General features: G+C 37.6%; 1 protein-coding gene across 25 annotated transcripts in view; it reads left to right on the forward strand.

The window, feature by feature from the left end:
- DLG2 (discs large MAGUK scaffold protein 2) overlaps nt 1-24,994 on the forward strand; it is a 996,215-nt gene that overhangs the window by 873,246 nt on the left and 97,975 nt on the right. Inside the window, exon 1 of one of the 25 annotated variants that reach the window (XM_050332300.1) lies at nt 2,398-2,709. The exons of the other annotated variants lie outside the window; for them this stretch is intronic. The gene's annotated coding sequence lies outside the window, so the exon portion shown is untranslated. Of the gene's footprint in view, nt 1-2,397; nt 2,710-24,994 lie in introns of those variants that run through there. 25 annotated transcript variants of the gene reach the window in all.

The following is a 24,994-nucleotide window of genomic DNA, read 5'->3' on the forward strand; positions in this document are numbered from 1 at the left end:
TCTCTATATATGTAGGTATATAAAAATCTGGCAGCCATATGGGATTTTCACACACCTGTCAGTGAAGTGAGTAAGTTTGAATGTGAAAAATCTCACGTTCTGCACCAGAGTACATGAACAGAACCCGAGGATATGGGTTGTGTGTTGGGCGTATCAAATCACATAGAAGGTAGCACTTTTACAGAACACCACATTGCTGAATATTTCGGCAGTATCAGCTATATTACCCATGGAAAGGTAACATGGAAGGCAGGATAACTAATTAAAAATTGCAAGTAAGTGCGAAACGGAGTAGAAATTTTTCTTGGAATTGTGGCTCTTATGTAATACCGGAGACTGTGGTTTATGCATGCCACCTACACACAGATATGAAATATTGCTGTGGCTTCCATTATTGGGATATTGGTCATTTTTACAAACATTTTCTTCAGTAAATGTGATCTGAATTTTAGAGTGAATGTTATGTTGGTCAAGGAGATTTAACCAAGCATTGCATGTGTCTTAATCACACTGCACCAAATTATTATAAGGCAGTGTCATGTTTACACAGATACTTGAGAAGCCTCTTGAAATCTGAATGTTTAAGGCAAAACAAAAAAGAAAATAGGGCATTCTGGCACATATGGTTTGAAACTGTCTCTTTTAAAAAATAGGTCAGAAAACCCTAATTAGTGCACAAGACAATGAACTGTTGTAATTGGGCCATTTTAGGGAACCTCCAAGACATGCACGTGAAATATGTAGGCTCCTGAGAATAGAATTTGGCTCTAAAAGCCAAATCCAGTGGCACAGATCTCTTTGCTGCTTCTTAATGAGCCACGGTCTATCATTTGAAATATTTTCTGCCTATATTGGATTATTCTCAGTCAGCATCACTGCAGAATCCAATTATTGGATCTCAGCTGCCCTTTCTTCTGAGAAAGATGGAGCCATCAAAACCGTTACTCTGATTGAGTCCTGATATGTCTCTCCTACATTCTGCCACCCAACTCTAAAGAGCTTTTCCTTCATACAAGCTGCTATAGTAAGAGCCAGCAGAACATTCAGAAACACTGCTGGCCTTAAATGATTTTTTTCTCAGATAGTAAAGGTGCTGAACACAGAGACAAATGAGGAATGGGGTGGAATGAGCAGCTGAGAACAGGAGAAAAGGGATATATATAGGACTAGCTTTTGCTATGCATGTAATGCAACACCCTGTTCCCACATTGTGACGCACATCAGTCGGTCCAGATGGTGAGAAGGGTTGGGTTTCTGCCTGGGGCTGCTGGCACAGGCTTCATTTGCATTCCTCAGCCCAGTTGTTCATCGAAAAGCATCCAGGCAATGCACAACTGCTCACACAACTGTGCTCACCTTCCCAAGCACAACCTTTCTTTATGGTACCAAAAACTGGGGGAGTTTTACAGGCATGGGAACAAAAGGAGCTGGATCAAGTGTTCAGGTTCTAAATGTAGCCCTCTGAGAATCATCACCAGTGATGTAGAAATAGAAAATTCTCTTGAATAAAGTGTTCATTCCCACTCCACACTCACACAAATAGCCTTGAATTTGTGTAAAACACAAACAGAATTCCTGGAGCTCAACTCTGAAAGAGCAACTTCTGCTCCATCATAAAAGAATTGCCATACAAACACCTTTCCAGTGGCTAATCCTGGGCAGTTTTTTACCATTACCATAACCAGTTTTGCCTGCTAGGGGCTAATTGTGAGTGCTGATTTGTGTCATGTGCAACAATTGTGATTGTTATTGCTGTAATTAATCTCATTTGAAAATGTTTAGTTTAATTGTATTAATGGGTCTAATCTTTAGGTATTTGGTTCTGTTATTTTGTTTCTATACATTGACTATAAAAATAATGCAACCATATGGGAAAAAGAAAGCTTTAGAGAAGTGAAGAGCATCACAAATACCTATTTTTAATTTTGAAGATGTTCTTAAAACCTGTCAGCATTTTTAAGAGGATTTTAAAATGTATACAAAATTTCACCTAACAAGTATGTTGCTATTAACAGTCATTCTGCCTGGAGTAATGCTTTCAGGTTATCCATGCTAATATCCCTGGAATTTGCCTGAATAATTTCCATTCATGATAGTGGAAGTTACAAACCCTATGTTAGTCACTAAACAAGAACTGCGTCTTTAAGAAGGGAAGATTTTATGAAGATTTAAAAAAAAAAAAAATCATGAAAGCTGTTATCTGGAGGATATTGAAGCTACATTTACTACTGTATTAAGAAATATTTAAGTGAAGAATCTGCATTAGTAGATGGTTTCTTCTCCGAGTTTTGCCTCTCCCCCGAGTGCAGTTGATCATTCCACCTTAACAAGGTGCAGTGATTGACAGGTAGAGATGTTGCACGGAGCAGAAGGTGGGAGTGTGCTCTATTGGTTTGTGCTTGTACATCCTGAGCACCAATTACTGTCACTGCTGCCAGTACTGATGTGTTTATCAGGATGAGTTATAGCAGAATATATGTACACAGGCAGTGTGTATGCTGGATGACCACCCCCTGTGATGTAAAATATGAGAGTCTGGGAGCTACCGTTTTATAATTCATCAGGTTCAGCAACCGAATGTTGTTGGTTGGCTTAGTTATAAAGGCAAGTGTGAACCGAACAGCAGACAGGAGCATCTTGCACTGAGAGTCCTGCGAAGCTGCATTTGGTGACTGGGCTCTGCTTTTGTTCAAGTGAATTCAGTCCTCGGTGAGTGATGGGGGTTCTGTCGAGCTAAAGCTGTTATTATATAAGCTGGGAAAACCTGCCTGCTAGTTTTATGTGTATTTTGCTGCTAGAAGTCCTTGTCTGTGGTTGCTTTTAGATTTTGCAATATTTTCAGTTGTGTACGTTACTGGCACAAAACGAGATGAAAAGAAAAATGCAATGATGAATTATTCACCATCGTGCTGTGAGGATCTCTTTCCTAGCTAAAGTTACTTTCCTTTATTGAATGTGTCGGGGGTTCAAAGAAGCTACAAACCAGCAAATCTACCTGTCGTTAAATTGCTTTTATTAGCGGTTAAAGAGAGTGATAGCTGTGGCTTTTGTAACAAGAGGAAGGAAAAGAAAAAGCAAATATCAGAAGCATTTACAGATGCCTTCCTCTTTTTTACATGTGGCTTTTCATATGCAGCATTAAATCTTTTGTGTGCAGTGAGGGGCTGCAAAGAATTTCGATAGTAGAGCTTTTTTAATTAGATAATTGGTAAAATGGTAGCTTCTCTCTGTTTTTGTGGTAATATGCTTAGTATCACATTAAAATGAATGATTCCCCATCTTGCATAACAACAGTGGTGAAATATGTGTAAGATGAAAGGCAAAGGGAGACTTTGAAACAAACTGTGGGAACATGATATAGCGCAGCTAGGCAGGGAAAGGTATATTTCCTATAACATCTGCATGACTTTTTGAATTTCACCAGCTTTAGATTCTTTGCTCGAATTCTCACTTGCTTCTGTTTGACCTCTGTATCTTTTCAAGCAAGCTCCGTTAATGTGTCGACGTTATCTTGCCAGTAACCTTTAAAGATCCGTAAGCCTGTAATTTTTTTGTTGCTTTAATCAGAAAGGAATTGAAAAGCATAGTTTATGAAACTGAAATATTAACATTGCTGTACAATACCTACATCTCTCTTCAGGAGAGGTAAACAGTCACAAATAACAATTTTAATTCTCCTTGTATCAGTAGCAATATTATAATAATTTCTTTTGTCTCATTTTACCAGGGTTTTTTTGTTCTCTCTGGGTTGGAGAGGCAAGTTTGTTGTATCAAAATATCAAGAGGCTTGGCAGAATAGCACCTGTTGTCTTATTGCTGTATTATTAGTAGTTGGAGAGAGACACTCTGTTCCAGAGACCTCTCAGCTGGTATCAGTCCAAAGTGTTTACTCTGTAGTGATTTTAACTTGTATTGTGACTTCTGACTTAGAAATAATCTGCTCTGTGAGTTATATGTCAAGCGTCAAAGCTGCAGGACTGATGCTGGTTTAATTAATAAGGTGTCTCATTTTAGCATCATTTTTTATTGAAAGAGGAAGACTATTGGCAAATTGGGCTTTGCCACACACTTCTCTTGCAGAGCAGATTTTCACTTATTGTTTTTAAATCATAAATATGAAAAAAAATCAGAATTTTTTGTGATGATCATTTCCTTGCTGCCTAACAGACTACAGCCTATTTCCAGGAAAGAGTATATACCTTTGTCAGCAGTACTTTATTTAAGAGTATTTCACTGCTTTTTAAGCATTCAGATCTATTTTCAGTGACCCCTGTGCTAGCAAATGCATTTCTTGAAGTGTGAGCTTCTGGCTTTGCAAGTTCTCCTCCTTTCAGAAATCTGTGATACTGCATCCATCTGTCTAGGCATTTATATTGCGTGCATCACAATGGTGTAATTTCAGCAGTCTGAACATTAACCATGTAAATGTATGTACTGTAACTGAGGAAGTATAAATTAGGACAGGAAAAGCAACCCTAAAAGGAGAAAGTTATGATACGGGCGTATGGGCTTTTGTGGGCACCAGAGATCCAGACTTGCTATATGTTATTACAAAATAAATTAAGCTGACAAGTAGTTCAATCTCCGGGTAGTGGTATGGGCACAGATGAACTTCTCAAAGTTCAGTCCAGATAAGACTAAGGGAAATATCCTGGGTACATGCCTACTGCTTCTTTGTGGTCCTACTCCAGGAGGGATGCTGAAGGAAAAACAACAGTGACTAAGAATTGTATTTTAAGTCATCTCTGACCAGGAGAACACAGTTGTTTTATCTGGATATTAGTTTAGTATTGTGATCCATTCCTCCCACCTGGCAGTAAGTGACAGCAGTGCTCTCCATGGAGTATCATGTCTTGAATACCCATAGTTATCAGGTCTGGTCTAGGTAACACCTATGTTGTTAGTGCTACATCCTACTGGAAACACTCTGTACCATAACTCCAATATGTTGGCTTCCTGTTCATTTCTGATTATTTTAGGATTCATGCATAGCACTCTCGAGTAGCAGAAATCTACTCTGCAAGAGTAATCTTTCTCTGCTTTTGCCTTTTGGTTACAGATGAAACCAACGAAGGCACCTATGCTCAGATAATCTCTTGTATAAAATACAGATGCCAGGGAAGAAGATCTTAAATAAAAGTCTTAGCTCAGGAGTTGATTTTTTTTTTTTTTTTTAATTTAGTCTGAAACACCTCAGGTGTACTGACCTTCAAGTTTGCTATGAAGTCCCATGGCAGCTGATGGCCAACATTTTTTGGTGAAATAGGTTATTGGATAATGCAGCATTAGTCTCTGGAGAGTTATTTTTTTTGATTTGCAGTAAATATAGCTAATGTGTGACTGTGTAGTTCTGCAGCTGTGCTCTTTGTGTCAAAAGAGATTGGAGACTGAGCAGGAGTGTGTAAACTCATATACTTGTGTGCCTGTAACACTTTTATTTTCCTCTTTCAAGCACACAATACAAAAGCTATGGTTTCAAATAGAACAATATTTTTTAATACTGAGTCTCAAGTACTAGTGCATAGAGCTGAAAACTGTTAACTATACATTAACTCTCTTTAAAAACAGACTGATAACATTGTATGATACTTTGCAGCATTCTCAGGTTTGAATTTAGTTATCAAGTCGGGTGTGAAACAAAGCCATATGGACACTGAAAATCATAGTGATGTGCTTTCAGGGAGAGCACCTTCAGTAGAAAAATGGGTGAAATTATAGGTTAGAGATGTAGTATCCTCAGTGTTGTGAATAGCCAACATAACTGTGGCAGGGAAGAGAAAATATAGTAAAACATGACAATGTGACAATGGAACGCAGTAGGGGTTTTTGTATGTCCAGACAGATAGGCAGAGAAACTCCATTTTAAAGGATTATCAAACACTCAGCGTATTACAGGAACAAAATTGGCAACTGGAGAAGAGAGAGAGCCTGTTCATAAACACAGCATGGCCTTTGATGTTGGTCTATTCTTTATACTGTGAGTGAAATACATGCAAAGGTCTAATCCTGCAGAAGAGATTTTGGTTAGGTCTTATATGATTGTACAAGCAGGAGAGGATATTCAAGTTATTAAACCAATGACAGATTCCCTTTTAAGCACAATACATCTCATAAATGCTAAGTACCATTTGTTAGTGGATTCAATTTCTTGGTTTGTTTAGTGGTTCACAGTGTCTTGGCATCTGGATGCATTATTCTAATGTTTAAAAAAAGGTTAAAAAACCCAGGAGCTATTAATATAAGTAGTGTTTGCTGGGGAAAGAAAATAAAATAAAAGCACCTTCCTTGCTGCCAGATGGTTAAAATGACAACAGATCTGTCAGTCCTTGAAATCTCACAGGTGAAAAGGGAAGGGTGTACTCCAGGGTAGTAGAGCTGGTTCTGGAGAATTCAGCATCAGAAGTCAGTAGGAGCCAGATGTCAGTGAAATAAAATGATACAAATTATCTGCTTTCTGTATGGCATTTAATGTAGTTTAGATGATCAACAACATGAAAAGTATTCATCAGGAGTCCTTTTCTAGAGATAAGCAGCTCATGCCAGCTTTTGGTGGAGTTTCTCCATGTTTTCTAGGGACTTTCATGGTCAGAAGGCTGCTGGTTCCTATAGCTGTGTCTCCACCACAGAATAGTTACAACCTATGGAAAAGCTGCCTGTAAATGGGGATGTGGGATTTGGCTCACATCTAGGATCACCTCTATTAAAGGCCCTACAGTTTTGAGTACTGCAGGCAGGACTTGGATACATGTCCCAAGAAAGCTGCACAAGCAGTTCCTGTGCATTGCTCTAGGTGAACATTTTTCGTCTTCTTGATATTGTGACCATGAGTAGAATTAAAAAGGTCTGTGGAGACCCTCTTGTATAGCCCTACTTGAAAGTGACCGTAATCCCATCAGATTGCAGGCTGAAAGCACTTGGAAATATCTACTGCTTTTCTAGTCCCCCTTTTCTGTCCTGCCTGGAAAAACTGAAGATGGAGAACATTTAGCCATTCCACTTTCAGTAAGCAAACAGGAGTTATGCTCCTCTACAGCAGATTTGTTTGTTGTCTGAGCAACACTGGTGTACAGTCTTCTGCCCTGTGCAAACTTCAAGTTATTAGTTAGTGACCTAAAGCTTAATATTAATATACAAATTTTATTTTGTACAATGGGGAAAGGCTTATGGCATCAAGATATTTCCACTTGGGAATTACCAATGTGCTCACTCAAAAGTCAGCCTGATAAAGCTGCAAATGGAGTCCTCGTTCCCAGAATGTTTTCTTAGTGTTGGCAGAAATCTCCTATTATTTTAACCAGGCAGAAGAATAATCTGGATTGACAAGAGTTTTTTTAGATCCTAAGAGTTAATGTCATCTTTACATCGCACTGGTCAGTGTGTTGTGTTTGAAGAACCCGCAAGTGACAGAGTGGGACATGGTGTGTCCATTGCAATTCATTACTGTATTCCTGAGGAGATGTTACTCATTTGGGGGACAGCAGAAACCCACCACTCTGTAAGCAACATTTACAATACTATTTGTGATAGGTTTTCATGAAAGAGATTAGTGCAGTGGCATTTGAGCTAAGCAAATGCTAATTTAAGAACCTTCTATTATCCCTTTTTTGTGTTGTGGTAATAACCTTTAACATTATAAAATAATAAAGAACTGATTGAACTGTGCTGTGTGCAGCCACATGCTAAAACTGAACGAGTGAGTGAGGCAGGCAGACTAATCTATTCACTCTGTTGTGGGTTTGTTTTGTTGGCCTTTTTTTTCTCTTATAGCTATTTATTTCTGTATTTTAAGGAAATTGTACTCTCAGAAGCATTTTTGATGCATTCAGTACTGTGTACAAGAAGTAGAAAAAATATTCAGAACAGCCAGTAATACTAAGGAGAAAATGCTTCTACCTAGCGGTATCTAGGTAAAGTAATGGAAACATTACCCACTAAGGAAAACCTCTACTTTCTTTCAAAAAACCTACTTGTAGGTTTTAAAAAGGGATAAATATAAATAAATGCAGTATACAGTGCCTTTTAATGTAAATTGTATTTTATTCTCTCTGTACTTATTTACAGCACTTCTAATCTCAGTTTGTTTATAATAGTAGGTCTTTGTCCCCTGCAACCTTGTGATTCCTTGTGAAAGGAAGCTATTATCCCACATGTAAAAATGGGAATAGACAAAATCATTATCTGCTCAATGTTCCATGGACTATCCTTGCCCTTCTCATGTGGATGTTTCTGGTAGACATTCTATAGAGAACTGACAATACATACTGGCTTCTTCTGGCTTTGGGTTGGCCTGTAGTTCAGAAAACAAAGTAACATTATTAGTAGATAGCATTAGATGAAACTCAGCTGTTCCCAGTAGTTGACTGTGTTTCTTCTCTTTGAGGTGCAACCACAAATGTTAAATACTTCAGTGAAACAAAGTCATCCAACACAGAACCAAATTTCAGAGGAGAGGAAAATAGTACTTCTACATTCCAAACAGGTTTTCCAGGTGTAGAATTACTTTAATTTCACAATACTTTGCAATTTGCTAGTTAAAACCCCTAAAATTTTCTCTGGATATTCCAAAATGTTCTTATTTCAATTAAAGAAATCATTCCATTATCCAGAATGTATTTAGAGTCTTTCCTGTTCACTTTTGGTTTCTTCTATCCCACTTCAAATTTATTATTTTTTAATTACAATTGAAGACTGATCTGGTTTTACAAGATTCCTGAAACAGTTTTGCAGAGGGTATTTTTATGGTAGCAATTACATATTGGCCTTTGTAAGTTTATGTGGTGCAAATATTTTGCACTCAAATGCCTTCGTTTGTTTTTCCTCTTTTGTGTCTTGCTACTTGCACCTAACCACTGAAATTACAACACTCATAGTCAGTTTTCTCCCTTCTTTTCAGAAATGTGAATAAATTCTACTTTGTTTTTATTAAATTCATTTCAGCATGTAAGTATTGAAAGGTAGGGATATGAAACAGGAAAACGTACAAGTGCTAGAGGACAGAAAACAGGAGGGACTACATATTTTTATGCATTTTTCTAGTGGAATTACTATGAAATGCATGTGTAAATTTTATTTCAGGTTTATCTGCCAATAATCCTAAATTAGTCTAGCTTTTGCTCTACACTCTTCATAAGACTTAAAATCCAATATTTTTCCTCAATTATTTGAGATATTTAATATAAAGTGTGATTTGGAGGCTGGCCAAAGAAGCACCTAAACTTATCGAGATTGAAACACTGAAATTTTCTCTTTCAGTTTGTTTCTGGTATGCTTGGATAATAGAGGAAGAAACAAGCTTAGGATGTAGAAGCTATCTGTAGACCTGTCAACTAAACCTTAAAATATGTTTGATCAAGAATTACTGATTTCTGTTTATCCTAGAAGGTATTTTTAAGATTTTAAACATGAGAAGAAAAATTACTAAGACTACTTTTACTTCAAATTAATCAGCTAGCTGCTATGTTTTCTTGTGAATCTATACAATAGTAACATTTATATCTTATTTCTTTTACCCCTTATACTTTTCCCTACTATTAGTTTACCATACCTGAGAGCTTAGACTATGCTGAATTTTGATATAGTTAGGAGATATTTTTAACATATACATGAAGGTAAAATAGACATGATATTTTATGTCAATGTGAGGTTCAAAATAACAAAAATATGTCCATTTTTTTCAGGCTTATATTCCTAAACATAAGCATGTGTCAAAGACAGAGTTCAATGGGAGAAAAAAATAAAAAGAAAAAAATCATAGGTAGATACTGCTGAAAAACTTCAGTTGTCAAAAAATGTCATTTGAGGGAGATAAAAAAAAAGGGGCAGGAAGAACCTTTGAATATCTGTTCTGAAAAATTGTATCTCTACTGGCAAATTGTATTTAGATTAAAAAGTTCATTTTTTCAGTGAAGAAACATATTTAGTTGACTAGTTTTCCCAGCAAAAAATTAGATACTTGTGTTTAATGCACAAGTGAATAACTTGAATTCAAATATTAAAGTCACCTACTCAGTATAGTAATGGAAATTGTAAGAGTCTAAAGCACTGATCTGGAAACATACAGAGCCTGATTAGGATCTTCCTTACACCATTTGCATATAAATAAAAACATGTAAGTCAAAGACCAGCCTGAGAACACAAACATAGTCAATGTGTGCCTTAACCTCTGGTTAACACCTGTGAGGTCTGACTCAGCCTTTCATCTTCTGGTGGATATGCCTCTTGCTGAGTATGACTTTGAAACTATCTGTAGGTCTTTCAGACAAAGTTGTAGTTAAATTAATCTGCTCAACCTGCAGATCAAGAACCATTTTAATTTAGGCACTGTTCTATTTTTTAATTTACTTGCAGAACTTCTGTAATTGTTAGTGACGCCCATGACATGGATACCATTGATATATGGTGTTTGTACTGCAGTTTGTGAAACACAGCAGGATTCTTTTGAATAAAGAGCAATATAATTGTAAATTATGTTAGCTGGTGGTTTGGAAGATCAACCCTCTTTCAGATGAATTACGTAAACTGCCATATAAATAGGTAGCATAAACTGGCATAGAAAAATAAATTTAATGTATAATCTTGAGACATCCGTTTTTTAGTGAAGTTCCTTCTGTGACAGAGAAACAACTCAGACATTATGATACTAACTCCCTACATTTTTGTTTCAGCTTAATTTTTTGTAGGTTTGGTTAATGTAGAAAGGAAAGACCACTTGAATGCTGTCAGACTGTATTTTAGCATATGCGACACATGACATCTGCCGTTGAAAATTATGCCCTAGGGAATTTCCTTAATGTTATTTCTGAAATGTGAAATGCAGCCACCTCTGCTGATGAAGGGGCAGGAAGATAAATGCCAAACAGGGTAATATTCTCCATTAGGGGAAAACCAAATCAAAACAATACTTATTTTGCATGATAACCAAATATGTTTGTAGTGCATGTGAATAAATGTATTTTTAAGTGTTGATCTTAAAGTTCTACAAACTGCACACAGTCAGAGTATTTAATTCACAAAATTTTAGTGCTTAGTTGATCTTCCCTAGGATTTGTACTTGGACTGCACCAACTCCAGGTATTTCAAATATAGATTCTTAGTCATCATCTCTGGTGCTAAATGCCAGCAATTATAAGTACTGGTTGACTCATTTCTATACTCCATGAGTTTTTATGGCTGTTATAAAATTTTGAACATGCTGACAGACCTGCAGCCATTGTGGGCACTGCCTATATCAGGGTGTTTGATATTAAATATAGTCAGATATTAAACCTTTGTATTGCTGTACCCAGTTGTTCAACAGCATTGTCACCAGGGAGGATAACATGAGCCAGGGCACACTAAGCATATTTTATTTATTCTAATAATTGCATTCTAAAGGACCAAAGTTGTTAACCATACAGTATCTTGCCTGTGGCGTTTACCAGCTCTGTGTTTCTAAGCAGAAGAGGATAAAGAGCTTTGCTTATATGTTACATTTGTATAACCACAGAGAATTAGACCTATTCTTTCACAAAACCACAGAAAAGTAAAGGCTGGAAGGTAAATGGATAATCTATTCTAACGCCCCCCACTGTCGCAGGGTCAACAAGGGCAGGTTGCTCAGGGCCATGTAGAGTCAGGCTTTGAATATCTCTACAACTCTCTGGACAACCTGTTCCGATATGTAACCATTCTTAGAATAAAAAAAGGTTTTATTAATGTTTAAATGGAATTTTCTATACTTCAATTTGTGCTCATTGCCTCTTGTCCTATCGCTGGGAACCACTGAGAACCATCTTCTTTGTAGCTCTCCATCAGGAATTTACATTGTAAACTGGCTAAAATCTTTAACGTGTAGCACTACCATTGACCAAACCATTCCCCAGTGTTTGAGATATGACCTCCAATATGCCTTAAACATGACAAGGATTAGCCAGAGTTCTCAAAAGACGTGAATCTTTCTCAGTATTCTGAGAGTACTCTCAGGCTCTTCCCAGATGTGAGGTCCCAGACATTGCTAACTATTAATCTTGTTCAAAATTTGAATTAGATGTCACTAGTTTTGTCCAATACCTTTTCCCCTTTGTACAGACCTGCCAAATGCTTGCTCAGAATTTAAGTTCTCTTTGAAATTCTGGTGGGTAATGAGAATTGTAGATTTGACTGCTATTCATCCTTCTATAGGTGGTAATTATTTCTGAATCTGCCTGCCAGAGATTAAACAGAATCTCATGCAAACAAGGGGAATCTTTCCTTAATTGAGAGACTTGCCTACATGGCACAGAGTGTGAAAACAAAAGTGTGCTTTCATAATCTTGTAGCTGGCTTTGGCATGGGGTTGGCTGATTAAAGAAAAATCTTCGATGAATACCTCAAATTTGCTTGCATTTGTTAACGTCCTCTTTAGAAGCCTTTCTACTCTGGAGATTTCCCTTCTTTCCTTTCCATGTAAGTTGTTCTCATTAAGTTCTGTGATTACAAACAAGGCTTAGCAGTATTAAATGACTAGACATTTTTATGGCCAAATGGGATTACTTTGATAATTGGCTCTGATCTGTTGCAGAACTTGTTCTCCATAGTTGCTGCATCGAGTCTTGTAACATGTACCATCCAACTGATATTTCCCAGGTCCTTGGATCCTGGATCTCTTCAGAAGTTTGGTTTCTTTTCAGCTGTAGGCAGCATATCACAGACCTTCCAGAATTTTTTTTTGTTTCTTCTGACATTGTCCATGCTGGTAAATTCAAAACTGTAGTGAAAGTTTGATGAAGAATGACAAGGCTTAAAATAAGGACATCATCACAGCATTCCTCTATTTCACATCACCCATTTCTTTCCCAGGTTGTCAGTCTCAGCCATCATGTAGCCAGGCCAGATCATGCTCTTAGGTCAGCACTCTTTACTCATGTGAAGTATTTCTGGCAGATCAGGCTTAAGAGAGGTTGACAGAAACTCCCAGCACTGAAACTACAGACCGATGGCATAGTGTCATCCACCAGCAATTATGGCATTTCAGATCCATATATCCTTTTTCTTGTGTCATGATTTAACCCTAGCTGCAACTCAGTCCCTTGTAACCACTCGCTCATTGCCCTGTGATGGTGTGGGGGAGAGAAATGGAAGGGTAAAAGTGAGAAAAACTCTTGGGCTGAGATAAAGACAGTTTAATAGGTAAAGCAAAAGCAAAGCAAATGAGGAATTTATTCGCCACATCCCATGGGTAGGCAGATGTTCAGCCATCCCCAGGGAAACACAGCTCTGTCAAGCTAATGGTGACTTGGGAAAGGGAACACTTTCCATCTGAAGATCCCCCTATTCCTTCTTCTTCCCCCATGTCTATATGCTGAGCATGATGCCATATGGTCTGAAATATCCCTTGGGTCAGTTGGGGTCAGCTATCCTGGCTGTGTCCCCTCCCAATTCCATGTGCACTCCCAGCCCCCTCACTGGTGCGGTGGGGGAGGAGCAGAAAAGGCCTTGACTCTGTGTGAGTGCTGCTCAGAAGTAACAAAAACCTCCCTATGTTATCAGTGCTGTTTCCAACACAAATCCAAACCATAGCCCCATACCGGAAGAAAATTACCCCATACCCATATCCGACAGCCCCATACCGTGAAGAAAATTAACTCTATCTTTGCCAAAACCAACACAGCATGGAATGACAGATCCCTGTGATAAAGGGTGTCTGACCTGGGAGAAAGAGACCAGTCAAACACTCAGAGCAGTCAAAACTTTTTACTCTTGTTATGGCCATATGCTATCTTACAGAATAGAAAGGACCAATATAGTCAGTTTGCATCTACAGGTTTGAGGAGATGCAGAATTTAGGATTATCCTGCACAGCTCTTTCTTGTGCCTTTAAGTGAAGAAATATTTCTGTGTGTGCACACACATGTATTAATCTTCTGTACCCACTGTATTGGTAAGGCTGCACCACTAATAACACTTCAAACTAACTGCTGAACTGTAAAAGTTCAGATGTTGCCCTGATGATCCTCCCAATTATTTCTTTGAAAAGACTAACAAATACTGACTCAGGCTTGAGTTGGATTCCATGACGATTCAGTTGAAGTAGATACTTGAGAGAAATGGAGATCAGGTTCCCTATAATACTGTGAAATATGTTAATGTAACTCTGAGATAGTCCCAGAAAGCAGATATGCGACAGAAACCCAGTCTAACTGTCCCTGCAATCTGACCTAGTGGGAAAAAAATCCTCTCTCACCTGGATATGGCACTTCATTTAACCCTGAGTAGTACAGTCCACCTTGGCCCCATTCTTACAACGTCTGTTCACAGTCACAGGGTACAAAGCTTTATATATCTATATAGATATATATTTCTATATCAAAATTAATCAGAAATGCAAAAGTTATGGAGCTTGAAATTATTTATGATATCTGTATCCCTCAAAGTGTTCTTGTTAACAATGAGAAGAGGATGTTTCTGTATTTCAAAATCCTGAAGTAGTAAATTCATCAGAAAGTTGAGAGTAGCCTGTACAAAAACACCTCTCTGTTTGCCAGTGATAGTTTAACAGCTTTGAAAGCTTTACTTGATCAAAATATATTCACTAAAATCTTTTCTGTGAAAGGTGCAACTGAGTGCCCAAAAAACCTTGAATGATCTGTGTATGTTTTCAACTGGCATTATTTTGTGTGTAAGAAAAAGCATGCATTTCTGTAGCAGCTTGACAGGCTGGGGGCTAATGTGTGCACTGTAGTTCTGTGTTTGTGCTGTGATTTATTTTGAGCAGGGCATGTTTATGGCAGTGCTTCTCTTAACTAGCCAGTGGGTATAATGCTGCCAAGTTCTGTTGTCAGTCTGTCAGTAAAAATAATGTCAATAGTAATCAGTCACTGCCCAATTTCATCCCTTCTGCCTTCTTTGCTCCCAGGAGTAGCCAGTGTCAGGTGATGCACATTGCTAGTTTTGCTCCAGTCTTGCAGAAATGGGATTTTCCCTTCCCACTGTCCTTTAGCAAGACGTGACCATTGCCCACACCACTCTTAAATCTCCTATGGGAAATAACAATTAGAAAAAAAAAAAAAAAGAAAAAGAAAAGTCTACCTTACAAGCAGCCACTGCTTGGATAAATGTCATGCTTAGCCTGACATTTCTTGATGCTAGTCCTTGGATAGCCCAGTAAGCAGGGACTGCAGCCCAGAGGATAATGGGGGAAGACATGTAAAGGTCGTTGTGATTATAGTGAAGGAGATACTTTAAAACAGAATCCAAATATAAAACCTTGTAGAGGCTGGCATGGAAATTAAAATGTAAATAAGGCTGACAAGCTTTCCAGCAAGACATCAAACTGCCAAAGGGCAAATCTGCCTTCTCTGGGCCTTTTCTGCCTTTCAGGAGCACACTACAGCTGTTTCCTCAGCCAGCAACAATAGTAACCTCTGGGGGAAGGAGGAATATGAAAGTTATAGTCATTCTTAGCAGCTGTCACATTTGCAATGGTTTCTCTTCATAGTATTTCATAATCCTTTTTTTCAGGGTACTTGCCTTAGAAATTTAGGTTATGCAAGCACTATAAATGAATAAACAAAAAAGATGTGTATATATATGTGCAAGCATCGAAAGGCAATCTTACAGCTATGAAATTCTTATAAGCTTCATGAAAACAGGATAATTGTGGGATCCTATTCCACACTTTTAACATAATCAGATATCAAATCGAGAAAGATGAGGGGAGAAAAGAGAAATAGTCTCTGGTATGGGTCCTTCATTGAATTTTATTTAAATTGTAGCAAAAACAAGAAAAGGTTCATAGGGGTGAGAAAGGCTTTTGAAGATGAAGGAGCTGAGGTAAAAGGGCCATGATAAGAAGCCTTACAATTCTCAGAATAGATTCACCTTCAGCATCCCAATGCCAGAAAGGTATGTAATTATTGTTGTTTGAGAAGTCTACTTTGATTTGGTCCTTTTTTTTGCTTTTTACTAGAGAACTCATTATTTTTGTTTTAGTGTCTGACAGAAAGTCATTTGTGCATATTTAAAAACATATATGCATTTAACCAGCACTTTCCTTGGCAACCCTTTCCACCCTTTAAATGGTGCTGCCCTCCTTTCCCGACATCCTTTGGAGCAGCCACTTGCCCTGCACAGCAATGCCAGCTGCACAGCAGGCCTTCTCCAAAGCTGATTTTTGTTCCCCTTTGTCGGTGCATGATACTTGCTTCCTGTTGAGATGCTTTTAGGGGCCTCCTGTGCCAGCCATCTCCATACAGGAATGGTTTACTGCAGTAATAGTGTCTGCTAACATCTCATTACAATCAATTTGAATGCTTCAAGTTCCACTGAGAGCTACTAACACATGAAAGTCAAACTGGGCTCATAATTTTAAAGACACATATTCTTTTGTAATAAAGTGAACTATTACGCCCTGTTCAAAGTTGACTATAACAGATTTTAAAGGTGTGTTTGTAGTGTCATTAGGACCTCCTCTTATGTGTCTTCTAAACTTGGAATAGCAAGATATTCTCAGCTTTCTGTTAGTCTTTATAATATAAATATATATATGTATATAAAATATAAAACAAAGCTTTATCCATTGTCCTTTACAATTTTACACATTTATATTTACATTTTTATAGTAATAAAAAATTAAAATATCTAAACCAGTTTGATTTACCTGGCTTTGAGAGAGCTTCACATCACATTTCATAGGAAAAAGAGGTTGTTTCACTGCCCTTTATCCACATTATTGTTTTTGCTCTCAACTCATCCTCCCCTCACTTGTTTGTCTTTCAACCTAAATGGCCTTGTGAAAAAGAAAGTTAAAAAATGGTAGCAAATTGCACCTGAAATCATCATGGGTGGCTCTTCAGATGGATATCTGGTGTAAGAATGGAAACAAATTGGACTCAACAGGCTCAATACCTGGCAGAAAAAGTTAGGGAAACAGGAAAAAAAACCCAGATTCATATATAGAAAGGAAAATCACATTTACACAGTTCTCAAACAGTTCATGACCCTGCCAGATCTGGAGCAGCTGGGGCACTTAAGGCTTTGGGAAACAGACAAAAAGGCAGTGAGGCTGAAGAAAAGGAGAAAGCATGCTTATGTGTTCTTTAAAAACTGCTCAGTATGAGGCCTCACAAGTGCAGAGCAGAGTGGGACAATCCCCTCTGTTGACCGGCTGGCGATGCTTTCCCTGATGCCCCTCAGGACATGGTTGGCCTTCCTGGCTGCCACGGCACTGCTGACTCATATTCAACTTACCATCAACCAGGACGCCCAGGTCTCTTTCTGCAGCACCAACTGTAGAAGAGAGAGCAAAAAACCCTTTATTAGCATTCCTAGCATGACCAGTCACTGCCCAGATAGTGCGACAATAGTCTCAGCTACAAGACAGCCTAGTTCAAGCTGGGAAGCTTAATTTGCCCTATTACCCTGGCAGGTGATGACAGTGTGTCTGCAGCCTAAAGTTAACATGGAACAGAAATTGTCTGTCCACTGCATATTTTAGTGAAAGAATAAAAAGCAGCAGGCAACCAGTTATCTTCTCTCTTCCTGTCTCTTAACACTGGGCCACCCCATGATCCATGATCTGGCTTGACTTCAACCATGTTCTTTCTTGGTCCTACAGGTAGTTGGGTTTTTTTGTTTTCCCATCTTGTCCATAACTAAGAAGAGAAGAATACAAGTCTGAGTTATCCTACAGTCTCTTGCACTTAAGTTTTTGTGCATGAAAGTTCTATCCTCTTTCTTGCGTGTATGCAGCACTGTGAGCTTCCCTAGAAGTCAAGCATAACCCTCTCAAGATGAAAAGGTAACTCTTCCTGGTGAACAGTCTGCTCTGAGACCAGCCAGCCCCTTGAACAGGCTAACAAAGCTACCCAAATCTTTTGTCCCATTAATTTCTATGTCTAGAGCTAGTACATTGCTTATTCAGTTAGGAATGAGTTTCACAATAGAGCTATCCCCAGAAAATGGAAAGCTATCATAACACGTTGATCAGAAGTGAAAGCTAAGATGGGTTTCTGTGACATTCTTGAATCTTCAGTGCCTTCTGTAAGTCGATAGGAAAATATTATTATTCCACAAAATGCCATGGCAGACAGATTGGATTGGGCATTGCTGATCTTGTGTGAATTAGCACAAATTAATTTTCACATTAACCTGCTTAAAGCCATGAACCCTACATTAGTTACTAGGGGATTCAGTTATTACAATAATAGCACTTTTTTGCTAATTACAGGGACACAACAAAAAGGTTTTTAGTAGCAATACTAACCCATTTTATAGCATGTAGGCCATTGGCAGTAATGAGCTTCATCTGTCCCAATTGGTATACAGTAATTTTCTTTAAGGTTTCATTTTTGACACTTGCAGATTTTTTCAAAAGGTTTTTCCTTGCAAAACCATTCCTGCTTGCCTTTTTAGCTGTGTTCCTCTTTCTCATTACTTTTAGTGATTTTACTGTAGTGTTAGTTTTTAAATATTTCTGTTTGCCATATTGTTTCCTTGTATTCATTGTGAATCAGAAGGAATGGTCTTAAAAAGCAGCAAAGAAGCTTCAGATTGAGACATTAGGGGAAAATGCAGCTGCAGGAAGAGAGTAAAGCATGAGAATAGAGTGTTTGGGGTGATTGAAGTGTCTCCATCTCTGAGAATCTTTAAGAACAAATTAGCAGACATCTGTAAAAAGATCTAATTGTGACTTAGGGCCCCTGAGGATGTTCTGCTCATTTGCTGGCAAACTCTTTGTCTCCTCTTACCTCTGAGAGGTCAGTGCTCATGCTCCAGTTGCAAATTTCTGATGCCTGGCACCCATTTAAGAGAGTGCTGTTTGTCCTTGGAAAATGCTAGGCAGTGCAATTTGATACAACCTTTTATCATTGCAGTCTAAGCTAAATCATCTCCATTTGCTTCGGAAAATGCAGTCAGTTGCCCCAACACAGATGACATTTAGGAACCTGATCACAAATCCCAGATTATAATGCACTCCCAGACGATCTCAACTGAATCTCTCATTCGATCTGACTGCAACTCTTTCTTAGAAGAGTCTGTATAGGAAACTTAAATCATTCAATATTCTCAAAAAATTTTCTGAAGTGTTTTTTTTTTTTTTAATCATTCCTGTCCAAACTATCTCTGAAAGGTGTATGGATGTGACATTTATTAGTACTAAATGCTGTTTAATCATAAACATCATAAGCATCATAAGTGAAGGGATGATCTTGATCCCTGCTTTTCCCTACCTGGATCATCCTGAGCAGTCACAACTAGTGAAGCAGAAAATCAGGGAGCTTTGGAGAAACCAGCTTGTGCCAAATATACATGTTCTATTTGCACTCATTTTATCTATCTATCTATCTATCTATCTATCATCTATCTATCGATTACACTGCAAAACACTGATAAATCAATAACACCCACCACATAGGGATAACAAAGTATTCACTTACTCCAGGGAATAAACAACTGGTCCTTGGGAAAAGCTGTCGAGGTTGCCATTCTTATTCTGAGATGCTTATCAGAATCAAGAAAGAATATAAGAAGCCTGGATATCAGGTGGGAAGTTTTCAGCACTTCCATTTTCTATTAATCTGTAAGCTTTGTCTGTAATGTGGCACACCAGCACAGCAGGGAGACAGCAGAGATCTGCTTCCTATAGGAATGACTCTAATATTTTCTTTATTAACTAAGATTGGATTATCTATTTAGCAAAATGGAAATTGGTAGGTGAAGTTATGTTCTCTCTCTAAATCTATCATGAGAATCGATGTACAATGGAGAAGAGCAATACACGCAGAGGAAATGTCCTGGTGTAAAAGCCAGTAAGTGAGCTTCAGCTGTGTTTAGCTAGAAGAATGAGTCTACCTGTTTGAGGACTGAATATTCTTCTAAGAGTTATGAAATGCCAAAATGGAACTAATTATAAGAAAATACTTGAACAGGTTATGCACAGTATTTCAGGGTTTGATTTTCTGTAAAAGCAGGAATTGGACTTGATTAAGAAGAACGCTTTCTAGCTAAACCTTTTATGCCATAAGGGTGGGGTTTTGCGGTTCTGTAAATGATCAGGTAAAGAGTAGTAATTGCAAGGCATTCACTGGTATTAGTGATTTTTCAGATATTATTCCAATTTTACATGATCTGATGCTCAAGTTAATCAACGTTTCAGAGCATCCAGGCCATCAGCTATAGCCTCCATTTCTAATTAGCAGCCAAATGAACATATATATTTGCAACCTAGATATCCCATTGCACAGGACTCAAAATATTCCTTATAATAAGCTAAGAGGAATGCAGAGGGCATGACTTATCCTGAGGTAATATATGTATTTGTCTTGTTTAAATTCATTCAAGCCTGTAATGTGCTGAACCATTCCCGACTACCTGTTTGTACTAGGAGCAGTAATCCCCCCTTAATCAGGAAGCTCTAGCAAACTAATGCAATTCTGTAGCTGCTCTAAATGTTGCCGCTTAAAAAAGATCAATACACATGTGGGAATGTTTTCATCCATTTAATTCTTTTCTGCATACTTTTCTTTTTTGTTCAGGACATTTGGATTGGTTTTAAAGGGTTTTTAAACGGTAAAAATGGATAGTTTTGTTTCCAATCTTTGATGAGTTCTTTTGAATTCAATAGTGTCCCAGATAATCTTAGGAGATGGCTGAAGATATCCTTTACTGGAAGAGCAGCACAACTGAGTATAGGAAAGTGACAGTTACAGGGAAATGTATTTTTAACCTGGCAGATTTTAAAGTCACAAAGTGAATCATTTATTAATGACATTATTCAATGTTAGCAAATGGCATTTATCATAATAATAAAACAGTTCAACCTATTGAGGTATGTCCATGTTTATTTTCATAACAGATCTGCCAAGATTCTGTTTCTCTTACTAATGTTCCTTCTGATATCTGTATTTTTATAATTCTGAAGGTTATCCTGTTCTATGAATAATTAGGCCTGGTACTACTGGTATTCTTGCTACTGTTTATTTTTCTGCTTTAGCTTGTAATGATTTTAAATTATTTGTGGGTTGAGGGTTTAAGGTGTTTTTTTACCATAGGCTACAACTTTCATGCTCATTTATGGAATTAATAAAATCACATTTAGCTTCCACACCACTCTATTTTCAGTAAGAAACTTTTTTTTTTTTCTGAGTCTCTTTTAGGAACCCCTTTTTTGTCTCTTCCCACTCTGAGTTTATCAGAATTTCATGCAGTGTAAGTACAAAACTGGCATATGATGTCTTAGCTGTGAAAGGTTTTGTGTAAGTTTTCATAGAAGTTCACTTGGGAATTTTGAACCCTGATTTAGTGATGCCTTTTTTTTTTTCATTTTTTGTTTGAAAATTGGGCAGGTCAGACTGATCTACATTTCTAATTTTATTTTAAAAAGATTCTCACACAGTTCCTCAGTGGTTCCTGTGCCTCTTTAGTCACACTAAGTCTTTATTGATTCTGGAGATGATGAAATAGGATTGTATCCTTCTTCTTTTCACAGCATTGTTTAGTTCAAGGTGGCATCTTCTGTGTACAACAGTGCTGGGGAGTATGCCATCTGCCCCAGTCTGTTCCCAGCTTTTTGTCCCCATGTTCTGCCCTCCTTAACAATTGCAGGCAGTTTTGTATCTGAGTGCTTTCCATTCTGGATCAGTGAGATTCAGTCAGGTTAGTGTAAATACAGTATACAGGCTAACCCAGCTCTTTCTCATTGAAAGGGATTTGGAAACACTCCCATGAACCATGTAGCTGACAGGTGGGACACTCAGGAGACTTTAAGAAACAGGAAATTTGTAAATAGCTGAAGGCAGGTAGGAATCATTTGCCATCATTTACAAATCTGTAAAAGAGGAATACCTACCCAACATAGTTACAGGGTTACTCAAGACTAGCAAAATTCCTGCTAGTACTGCCATGCCTAGGAAACTCTAGAAGCTATCAGCTCTGTATTTTGTTTCCTCATGCCAATTCATGTCTTAAGCAAGCATGTCTTCTTCATTGAGAAGATATGGCTGATTAGAGTAACATGCCCAGCTCCCATGAAATAAAACTAAACTTGGTAAAAAGCAGAAGCAAGAAAAAAACAATGAAGCAAAAAAAAGAGTAAGAATTGCCCCAGGGCAATGATTTTGGATGGGAAATTGTGGAAATTGAATAATGTCTGAAAATAAGGTCTTCACCACTAGTCTGAAGCAACAAAATAGCTAAATGAATTAGCTTAGCTATTAATAGAAAATAGGTTTTGTTTCTTTGCAATGTCCCACATAAATATTTGTCGAAGAATGAGGATTACAAGCAGGGAAGTGGAGGGTTTTTTCACCTTGACAAAATGACAGAGTCATTTGTGACAGAGTCATTTTGTGCCTAAAACACAAGAGATATCTTGAAATGTGTCTGTACTGTACAAAACAGTAACTCCTACAAAGCTATCAAGGTTAATGAGACATAAGCTACTCTGCTGGGCGAGCATGGCTGTGCAAGGATGCCAGGGATGAAGTGATGTGCCCAACTTTTCCAAGATTTCACACTTTGCTGCCAAGGCAGACCATGTGTTATGTGGTTGTTTCAGGTCCAAATTTCTACTCTTTATTTGCCTTGCCCCTTCTTGGGCATGTATGCACACAATGTTTTTCAAGATGTCAGCTCAGTGTGAGCCTCGGGTAATTTGAAAAAGTGCCACAAACAGTCTTGTTTAGTTCAGAGTGCATCAATTCAAATAACGGGTGAATAAATGTTTGAGAATGCAGTAAAATTCAGTGCAGAATAAAGCACTCCAAAATCTTGTAAGGGGTTATTTTCCAAAGCTATTTAATTGCTTGCAGTTTTCTTCCATGTTTGGAAGAAGTTGCAAAAAATTTCCAGCTGAGAAACTCCAGGCTGACACCAAGGATACACTTTAAGGGAGAAGGTAGAATAGTACTTCAGTGGGATACATAGTCCTTGTCACTCACTAATAGCTTGATTTATTTTAGTACATCTCTTTCATTAAGAGAGATGAATTTTTTGAAACTAAAGCTTCCAGAGACAATTTGGCTTGGAATTATATTCACTGGGACTAAAATATAACATGTTATTAGTCTTGTGAATGTATTGCGGAAGGAAATATATTTTCAGGTGTATATATATTCTCAACTAATGCAATATGAGGGCTGTATCTAATGGTGTAACACATGGAGAAAGCATTATATTCAATAGTAAAGCAAATGAAAATAAAGTTGGAGGTGATATGTAGGCAATGAGGCCAGCTACAGAACAAATATATAGGGTGAAATTTTAATTAGATGACAGGCAGAATTGTAAATACCTGAGTATTGGTAAAGGAAGGCGACCAACCAATATCAAAGAATAAAGACATTAATGGCCCTACTGTGTTGCAATTTTAAAGGGCAAAGCAATCACTAAAAATCAGTAAATATACCTGTGTTATTATTTTTTAGAGGTTCCTGAAGAGGGGTATGGAAAATATTTCAATAAAAACAAGCGGATATATTCAAAGTAATAAAACCTAATAAAATGTATATGTATCTTCCCTTCTTCAGTATTGAAATCTATGTTTTTCATTTCCTTTGAGTGAGCTCAGGGGAGTTATATGACTGATAAGAAATAGCATCACTTGTTCTGTTGCTCAGTGCATCGTGAATGGCTTTTGAACAACACTTTCTCAAGTCAATAATGCCCATTACTTCATCAGAATCTGTGCAGTTTTTTCCTGTCAGTTCATTAATTTAGCTGATAATAAATCTAACTGATTGTTTGGACTTACTGAAAGCATAACATTTGCCATACAATATGAGATCCAAAGCCAACCTTGTACAGAACTATGTCCTTGGCAGTGGCCAACATCAGATATGGCAGAGGAAGACAAAGGAACTAAAGGTAGAATGAACTTTACCTAACCATAGTATGTTTGTGTGTTTATTTCTTATGACATTACTGCAGACCACAAAGATTTTTCACCATCATTAACCTGCTGTGTAACTGCTTGCAACATCAGACAACTATAGAACTGAACTCCTAACCATCCGAAAAGGGTACTTTTAGCAAAAAGAAAAAAAAGACTCAATATAAACATTAAACAAAAAACTTGTAAACAGAAGACATAAAATACTAGTTATCAGCTCCTATTTTTTGCACACTCTTTCACTTTTTATGTGTATTATAGTAGTTTCAAAGACTTCCAGGATAGTGGGATGCTGGGCACCTGCAGGTATAGCCAAAGACACCATCTTAATCTAACAGCCATATCTCTGCCAGATCTGTCATAGTATGATGAGACTTACTTTTTTTGGCTAATACAGCTTCCCACTGTAAATTCTGGAAAAGCAAGAACCAGATCCAGTGCTCTTAAGTCTTGATGTTGGTCTGCTCACCTTCCTCTCTCCTCCAAATATAAAAACCTTGTGTGAAAAGGGCAGAAATCTAAAACACTCACTGTAAGAAGTGTGTTTTATTATTTTAAATCTTAAACCATTCAGCTAAGGCATCTGCTAAGAGGAGGCAAAGGAAAAAAATATTTTCATAAATAGAATAAATAATATTACCATCATAATAGTATTATGCACATAGCTATCTCATGTGGCCAAGGCAATAAGTTCATGACTTGCTGTAGAGGCATGAAATTTGTGTTCCCATGAGCAGAATAGAAGAAAATCTCAGAATGTTTAGACTAGTCTGGATTTGAAATTACGCCAAATGGATGCTGATAAAGAAGTTGACCTGGCAGCTACTCCTTTATTATGCTTTTTAGATTTATGCAATACACCCTTTCTGAAGTGATAAAGTTCTCTAATTAATGCCTTCCAAGTTTGGGGGCTTTTTTTAAACAAAAAAGTCTGTTAAAATTGGACAGTTCGAGTTTAACTTTTCATTTAAGTTTCTACTCTTTAATAAATCTGTTATCACCTATAAGCAAACAGTGGTTATCCTGACTTACACAGAAAAGCAAATATTGATACCTGCTGTCAGAAAGAATTGCTATCTCTCTAAAGGTGCCAGCACTAAAAGTGTTCAAGCTAATAAAGACTTGGACTAGGATGCTGAACTATCATTT

Source organism: Myiozetetes cayanensis, unplaced genomic scaffold (genome assembly GCF_022539395.1).
Source record: "Myiozetetes cayanensis isolate MyiCay16 unplaced genomic scaffold, myiCay2020 scf5-8, whole genome shotgun sequence".
Taxonomy (NCBI): domain Eukaryota; kingdom Metazoa; phylum Chordata; class Aves; order Passeriformes; family Tyrannidae; genus Myiozetetes; species Myiozetetes cayanensis.